The sequence below is a fragment of the Meleagris gallopavo genome, chromosome 19 (genome assembly GCF_000146605.3).
Source record: "Meleagris gallopavo isolate NT-WF06-2002-E0010 breed Aviagen turkey brand Nicholas breeding stock chromosome 19, Turkey_5.1, whole genome shotgun sequence".
Classification (NCBI taxonomy): Eukaryota; Metazoa; Chordata; class Aves; order Galliformes; family Phasianidae; genus Meleagris; species Meleagris gallopavo.
This window is the reverse complement of record NC_015029.2, coordinates 7,019,485-7,026,794: the sequence shown is the minus strand read 5'-3', so window position 1 is coordinate 7,026,794 and position 7,310 is coordinate 7,019,485. Positions and strand designations below refer to the sequence as shown.

The window sequence follows — 7,310 nt, the reverse complement described above, 5'->3', positions numbered from 1 at the left end:
CGGCGGCGGCGGCAGCTCCGGAGCCGCCAGGCGGGGAATGTGGCACGGCGCATGCGCGCTGTAGGCCAAAGGCTGCACAATGCCGCTCTCTCCCGGGAGCGCTACGGCGCGGCACGAGGGCCAAAAAGCATCGGTCGCGCACCTTAAAGGGCCAGGCACCGCCCTCCTCAGCCTGCTTCCTGCCTGAGGAAGGGAGAGCGGTTCGGGTTGGGCGCTAGGGGCAGTTGGCACCGAGGGGCTGCAGCTGGGTCCAGGCTGGCTGGCTGCCTGGCTGCCTGCCTCCCTCCCTCCTTTCTTCCCTCCCTCCCTCCTCCTTTCCTCCCTCAGGTGGGTGCCCACGGCTTGACTCCCCTGGGAAAGGAGGGGATGGAGGCACTGAAAGTTCACCCTTAGCTCACGCTGTTGTGAGGAGACTGAGGTAATCTGTAGGGTAAATAGTGCAGCAGGCTGATGGGTGGCCCACGTAAAGCTGTAATAGCAGGTGAGGGTAGCTGTGGGGCCGTGCCCTGCTTAGGAAAGCATTCAGCTTACATGCAGACATTCTCCTCAAAGCTCAGTGTGTGTTTCGGTGCTTTTCTGGAAAACAGTGTTTTTTTCTGAACCGCAACCCAACTGCCTTCAGTTAGAGGGAAGAAAACCAAGAGACACGTGTCATGTGCTGGCCCTGTAACACAGGAAGACCTGCGGGCTCCAAAAATCCTGGTGGCTGCTGAGAAAGGAAAAAGCTGAAAAAAGCTGTGGTGCGGTGAAGCCAAAGCCATTCTCCAGCCTGGAAACCCACAGTCTGCAGCATTAACCCTGCCCTGCGAGCACAGGGAAAACGCAGGTGTGAAACTGTAAGAGATGTTCCATCCACACCATGCTGTTAGGGAATAAATCCAACTTACTTGGTGGACTTGGTGTATAGTCCTTGTTCTTAAAGAATAAATAGCTCAAATCAGCAGGGTAATGCTATGTATTTAAGCAGCTTTCGTGTGATAGGGGTAGTGTGGTTTTGTTGCTTTCACGTAGGAGACGAGCCTGTATTTCTCTACTGTGCCTCCTCTCGCTGTGGAAGCTTTTTTGCCTGATATTTTGTATAAATATTAATCCATATCTATACTGAATAATACCTTTCTGGAACTGGAAGTTGTAGTTTCAAATACAAATGGTAATTGTAACCCTAAACAACCCCTTTGCCTCTGAGTGTCCTGGATTTATCTTTAACGAACAGAAAGTTTTGTAAGTCCCATTTGGCAAAGTATTTAATCATGTGCTAAACTGGGTTTTGTGACAAAAAAAAAGCTCAGCATGCAAAGCCATTTCATTGGGACTACATAATGTGAGCACCAGGGAATCTGCACGGACAGCCCGTTGTCTTTGGATGAAATTTAACTTGTGGGTTATGAGTCATCTGTGCGGGTCCTTCTTGCTCCGCAGGCCATGCTGCCACAGCTGGGATCAGCAGGATGTGATCTCTGTCCAAATTCCCTCTCTGTGAAAGACTGGGCCTTGGCAGGCCTCTTTCACAAAGTCTTTCATTCCATTTGGTTCCAAATAGCCTGAACTTGGTGATCTGCCAAGTTACACTGGAAAAGACACCTGTCTGTGAGGCTTCTGGGGGGGGAGAAAAGCTTCCCATAATGTTGAAAAGGAAAGAAAAGTCCATGAGTGTCTCGGATGATAGGGAAGCGACTGCTTTCAGTGCTGATGTGAGCCCTCTGGATGTCTTTAAGAATGTCAGGAACAGATCCAAGGCCATGGATGTTGCTATGACTAATGTATACAATTCTGTCACAGGTTCCAGTGACACAAGAACCGATCCAATCCTGCAAATTTGATCCAAGGGACATTAACGTTTGCAGAAAAGCTCCTACTAACTTCAGCACATGCTAGATCTGCTCTTTAGACTACTGCAAACAAGCACATGCTTACTTTTGCAATGGTGAGTAATAAGACAGTAAGCTTACAAGCTATATAAGCCCATGTTTATGTTTTGGCACAATTAGCAACTTCTGCTAGGACTTTTTATTTATTTGAGCCACTCAGCAAATGGAGCACAGAACAGGCATACCGTGTGTTACACACTGTTCAAGAAACAGAGGGAGCAAGAACTTGAGAGATCTGCTTCTTCTCTTAGACTTTTAAAGAGCAGCTGATCCCTGACATATAGCTGTTCCTGTGCTGTTGCTAATATGCTGAAATCAAAAAATACATCACATTCATATGTTTCTTCTGGGATTTAAATCCAAACACTGAACCTTTTCCAAGCTGATATTTCTAGCTCCCCCACTACAATATGAACCTTACTTGTATCACTGCCAACGTTTGTTCATTTAAAACTAGGGATACTCACCCCAGCAGAAGGCTCTGGATTCAATTCATTCTGCCCTGGGCAGGATGTGCACCAACATTTAACCTGGGCACAAAGGCCCAATGAATACTGAAGAACTTATTTTAAAGTAAGATTATTGAACACTGCATTTATAGAGCTCCATGTCAGGAATGACCTGTGGAGAAGCAGTCTGTTTCTGTGAGAGACTTTGTGCAAGACTAGAGCCCAGCAGTGTGCTATAGCGCGACCTCCAATGCAGATTTAACCAAGTTACAGCCAAAGTAATACATGAAGGCTGCAGATTTGAGGGCCTCAAACTGAATCACACGTGGTCTGACTGCCAGACGTGATGACAGCCTGCCTCTCCCAGCCTCTTCAACTGGAGCAGCAGGTTCTCAGCATTTCTGTGAATCAGGAACTTTGTTCTTGGCTGGTACAACTATAATACTGGATGTTTTGATACAATTAGTTCACGTCCCTATTTTACTATATCTCCAGTTTTAGTAAAATGTAAGTATCTTTATTATTTGTTGTCATTTAGAAATGAAGATGTTTGAACATGTTACTGTTGGGATAGAGCTTCTCTTTATCATTTTTCCAGTCTGTAGAGGGAAGAATAAAAAGTAAGAAAATACATAGAAATACATTAAGGCTTTAGCCAGCTGAAATCTAGTGTGTTCTGGTATCTATTAGTTTAAACTGCCTACTCAGTAGCACACATTATTCACAAGCTTGCTTACCTGTGCAAACTACTGTGTTAACAGCAAGTCTAGGTTTCTACATCACACTGAACATGTGACAAAACCATTTAGATGCAGCTAATTTCCAAATAAATTTATTTACTGTGGCCAAAGCTACTTAGCTGTGTTGTCCGGGCAGTTTCTTTTCACTTCCCAAATTCCTTTGGTCGTGTCCCTTTCTCTTCTCCCACAGTTGCTCTGCTTCTTTCCACACATATAAAAATATCAGGCTCTTCCAAGTAATGCCTCCTGCTACATCCTGATAAAAGAAACTGAAATCAGACTGAATATTTGATGGGCTTTTCATGCCTATTTTCTCTGTGACCAAGTTCTCGGAACTACAAAAAAAATGAGTCAGAAGAGCTGAGTCCAAGTTCTAGCTCTGCCCATTATTTTCTGCATCATCATACTTCTCTCTCAGCTTCATCAGCTGAAAAACAGGGCTCATAATATTTCCTTACCTACAAAAGCTGTTAGGAGGATTATTGCATTGTTGTGAATTCCACAGATGAAAGGTACTAAGAAGAACAAACTGTAATTATGATTTCAAACTTCTACCCTAGACCTGTCATCCTTACCTTACTGAATAATGCTTACTCAAACAAGGAAATTCTGCCACTATGGTAAAGAAAATCACAAGTGAAGATGACTCTCTTTTGCAATAAGTGCATTTATTCCCTTATGTTCAACATCCTTCTGTTTTCCACTGGAACAACTGGAGTTTCACTTAATTGCAGCCATTTAATATACACTCTTATGCAATGCTCTATTTGAACACTGTTGTTTCTTTATCCCAAACATGACTGTAATAGAATAAACTCACTTTTTGTAATGTATAATGACATCCACTCTGGCAATAGCAGCTCCTGGTAATAGAATTTACCCCAAGTCTGCTGATGAAGTCTCTTGGAGCCCGTGGTGGCTGACAAAATGGTCAGTAAGGCCAGATTTTCCAGCCTTGAGGCACATAGAGCTCACATCAGCCTTTCACATGTATGCAGGTAAACAAAGTGCTGAAGGATGTGTCCAAAAATGGAGGAGAGAATATATTGCTGATAAGGTATTCAAACCACTTCAACAGCTTTCTCCACTTGTAATCCTTGTGTGGTTTCTAGGTACAAATACTAACAAAGAGCTCCCTTGCTATAGGAAACTGCAGTTTTGGTGCTGCAACAAGCACTGAATGGTGAGCTAAAGAATCAGCAGCTTACGATTAGTGCCTATAGCAACTGTCATGAAAATCAGTGCTCCAGGTTAATGCTCTCAGCAGTCCTTGACTGTTAAATACTGGTAAGTACAATTAATGAGGTACTGAGCTTGTTCAGTTCTCATAAAACTCAACAGTCCCACAGAGATAAGTATCTCTCTGTTCTGTTTCTATCTACCCTTGTTTTCAATTCACTCAAGACCTACCTGCGATGGAAGGAGCAGAGAAGCAAAAAGCCTCAGTGTGGATAAGCCCTGAAAATTACTCTGTTCTTGCATATATAAGTTTTTCTCACCAGACCCTTTGCAGAAAGCTGCCTCGAAGGATGTACTTACATCTTCACATTAAGGGTTAAAAGCAGTGTAATATCAAGGAGTAAATACACTGCAGGTGTTGGTTAACAAGGTACTAATTGGGTGACTGGAGGTGCATCTTAAAAGACCACAGAGGTTAATCAAAAGGCTTTGGATGCATTTAGGATGCTCCTTTGAGCTTAGGAAGGAGGCAGCAGTGGTGAAAAGCTCTTGGTGTAGTCTTACATTTTATAGTAAAAGCTGAAAGTAAGGTATTAAGAAATAGACGGGGTGTTAGATCCTGAGTATGAACCTAATATAGCAAAGTCTGTTCAGAAGCTAATTTAATGATTGCAGCTATCTCTTACTCAGTCTACACGCTCTTACTTTTGGCTTTTACCTATGCTTGAATTATTCTAATGTCACTGTACTGGGACTTCAGTTTGCAGACCTACAGGTAGGTGTGTGAGCGACATGTATGTTCCAGTTTGAAAGCTGCTAACTGCGAAATCTCAGGGACATGAATTGGTCTTCCAGCTCAGTTTTATACATAAGGAACTTAATTTGAGATGAAATTATCTTATAACCCCACCATGTGAGTTAAAGAAGTATAAGATGTACTTACCAACTGTTCTTGGCTTGCTGTTTTATGATGTTCTCCATTGCTAAACATTAATTTCTCTATGTTTTGAGGAAAACAAACAAACACTTCATCAATGGCTCTTGCTTGTGCAGAGGACCACCCTCCTCAGGTGTTCCTGCTGCTTGTGCTTTTTTTCCTTGGCCCTTATAGGGGAATGAACTGTTAAGTCAGGGCTTGAACTGTTTGAGCACCTGGTGAAGAGCTGTGGTTGCCCATGGAGCACAGGCAAATTGTTTGCACCTGTGCTCCCCTGATGACCAGAAGGGGTGGACCCAGGGTGCAGCTCCTCTGGGCTCACATAAAGGCCAGGCACTGAAGGGAGAGCATTGCTTGGATCTGGGCTGCTTTGTGAGGAGGAGTGCTGTGCAGCCAGGGAGCCTGTTCACCACCTGGGTGAGTTTGGTTCTTTCTGTGTGTGTGAATACTGGCCTACCTGCAAATACTTTGCCTGCTTTTGCCACGATCTGCCAGAAGCAATTTTGCTTCTTATCAGCAGAACAGCCCTCCTGTTGGATCCCTAACCTTTGAGCAGCAGCAGCAGTTTTCTTTTAGGTGTTTTTGGTGGTGTTCGTGGTTTGGTACCTCTGCAAGTTATGGCAGTCACAAATTCCTACAGGCATGTATTGGAGCAGGACATCTTATTCAGAAGAACTGACCTGATATTTTTCAGAACTCAAATGCTTTGATGTATGTTTATTCTTTTAGGTTTGCTTGGAAAATTATAACATAGGAAGATAACGACAAAAACTGCCCTGTGTTCAAAGTCTGATTCTTCCTCACATCCATGATGTAAGGTGCCTGAGGTGCTCTCAGGCAGGGTGGAATTCAAGTGATTTCAGGTGGGTTCTTTCACTCCGTCTGACAGCATGGAATGAATGGCAACCGCACACAGGGCAGCTTTAGTGAAAACCTACTTGCAGCATGTGGAAGTTTGCCTGAAGAAGCTGCAGGAAGCACCTCTTTGTTACTGTTTGCATGTCTGTGTTCCCACAGAGGCTGTGTGCTCTGGGTGTGGAGGGCGCTTAAGTAGCTTTTGGGTACCTGATGAGCAGAGCAGAAAGGCCAGCTTGGAAGTGGCCCTGATGTGCAGCTTGGCTGTTTGTGAAGATGCAGCTTGCAGTCCTGTCTTAAAGAGTGGTTATGTCCAGGAGAGGTGAGGTTGTGACACATCCATACCTACTGAATTTGCACCAGCTTTACAGTTAAGTGCAAAAAAAAAAAAAAAAAAAAAAAACACTTTTAGGGGTTTGGTTAAAGCATCTGCACGGCTTTGGTTTCATCCTGAGGCAACCACACTTCTGCCTAAGCAGAATTTTCTAAAGCATCTGTCTTCTTGCCTGTGCAAAAATCAATCTTCAGATGATATCAGGCAGTCTGAGAAGTCCCAGCTCTGCTGGTCTCATTCTTTTGAAAGCTGATCTTCTGGAAATGAAGCCTTCCAGTGAAAGGGCCTCCACCGGATGGTTGCAATCAACTGCTTTATTAATTGGTGTCACCTCATGGCTGGCTGTGTGGCAGCCTGCTGGATTATGTGTCTGCAGAGAAATCCCATCACTACTTCGTATTTTATGTCGGCACTCCGATGTTTCCCCTGGATTCGTTTATTTTCCAACACTTTTTCTTTCTGTGCTGCAGCAATCGAATCATATTTTGGGTTGCAGTGGTCTCTTCTTCAAACTCTTCTCTCCTAATTGCATTTGTTTGCTTTGCGGTAGAGGCTGCTGGTCTTTGATTTCGGAGTGTTTGTTTTTATGTTTGATGCTCTTTATGGTGCGTGTTTGTGAAATTAGTGTTATTTTTATTGCAGGCATTAGATTACGATCAACAAACCAGCACTGTGGGACGCACTAAGCAGCACGTGCTGCGTCAGGTTTGGGGTTTTCTTGTGTTTCTTTGTGTTCAAGCAACGTTTGGATGTTGTAGGAAGGTTTAGCGGGGAAACGCTGATGGTGGGCGGTGATGTTGGAGGTCTTCCCCAGCCTCGCTGCTTCTCATTTGTTTGGGTGACTTCCTACTCCAGCTCGCTCTGCCCGCGTTCTATTTTTACTGCAGCTCGTATTTGTTGTTGCGTAATAAAAGCGAGCGCGCGTTACCCAATGCAAACCACGCTTAA

At 44.1% G+C, this 7,310-nt stretch overlaps 1 protein-coding gene across 1 annotated transcript in view; it reads left to right on the top strand.

Moving 5' to 3' along the window:
- Positions 1 to 5,505: 5,505 nt before the first annotated feature.
- Positions 5,506 to 7,310, top strand: part of BRD3 (bromodomain containing 3) — a 35,360-nt gene continuing 33,555 nt past the window's right edge. Inside the window, 1 exon segment of the mRNA XM_010720983.3 lies at positions 5,506 to 5,590. The gene's annotated coding sequence lies outside the window, so the exon portion shown is untranslated.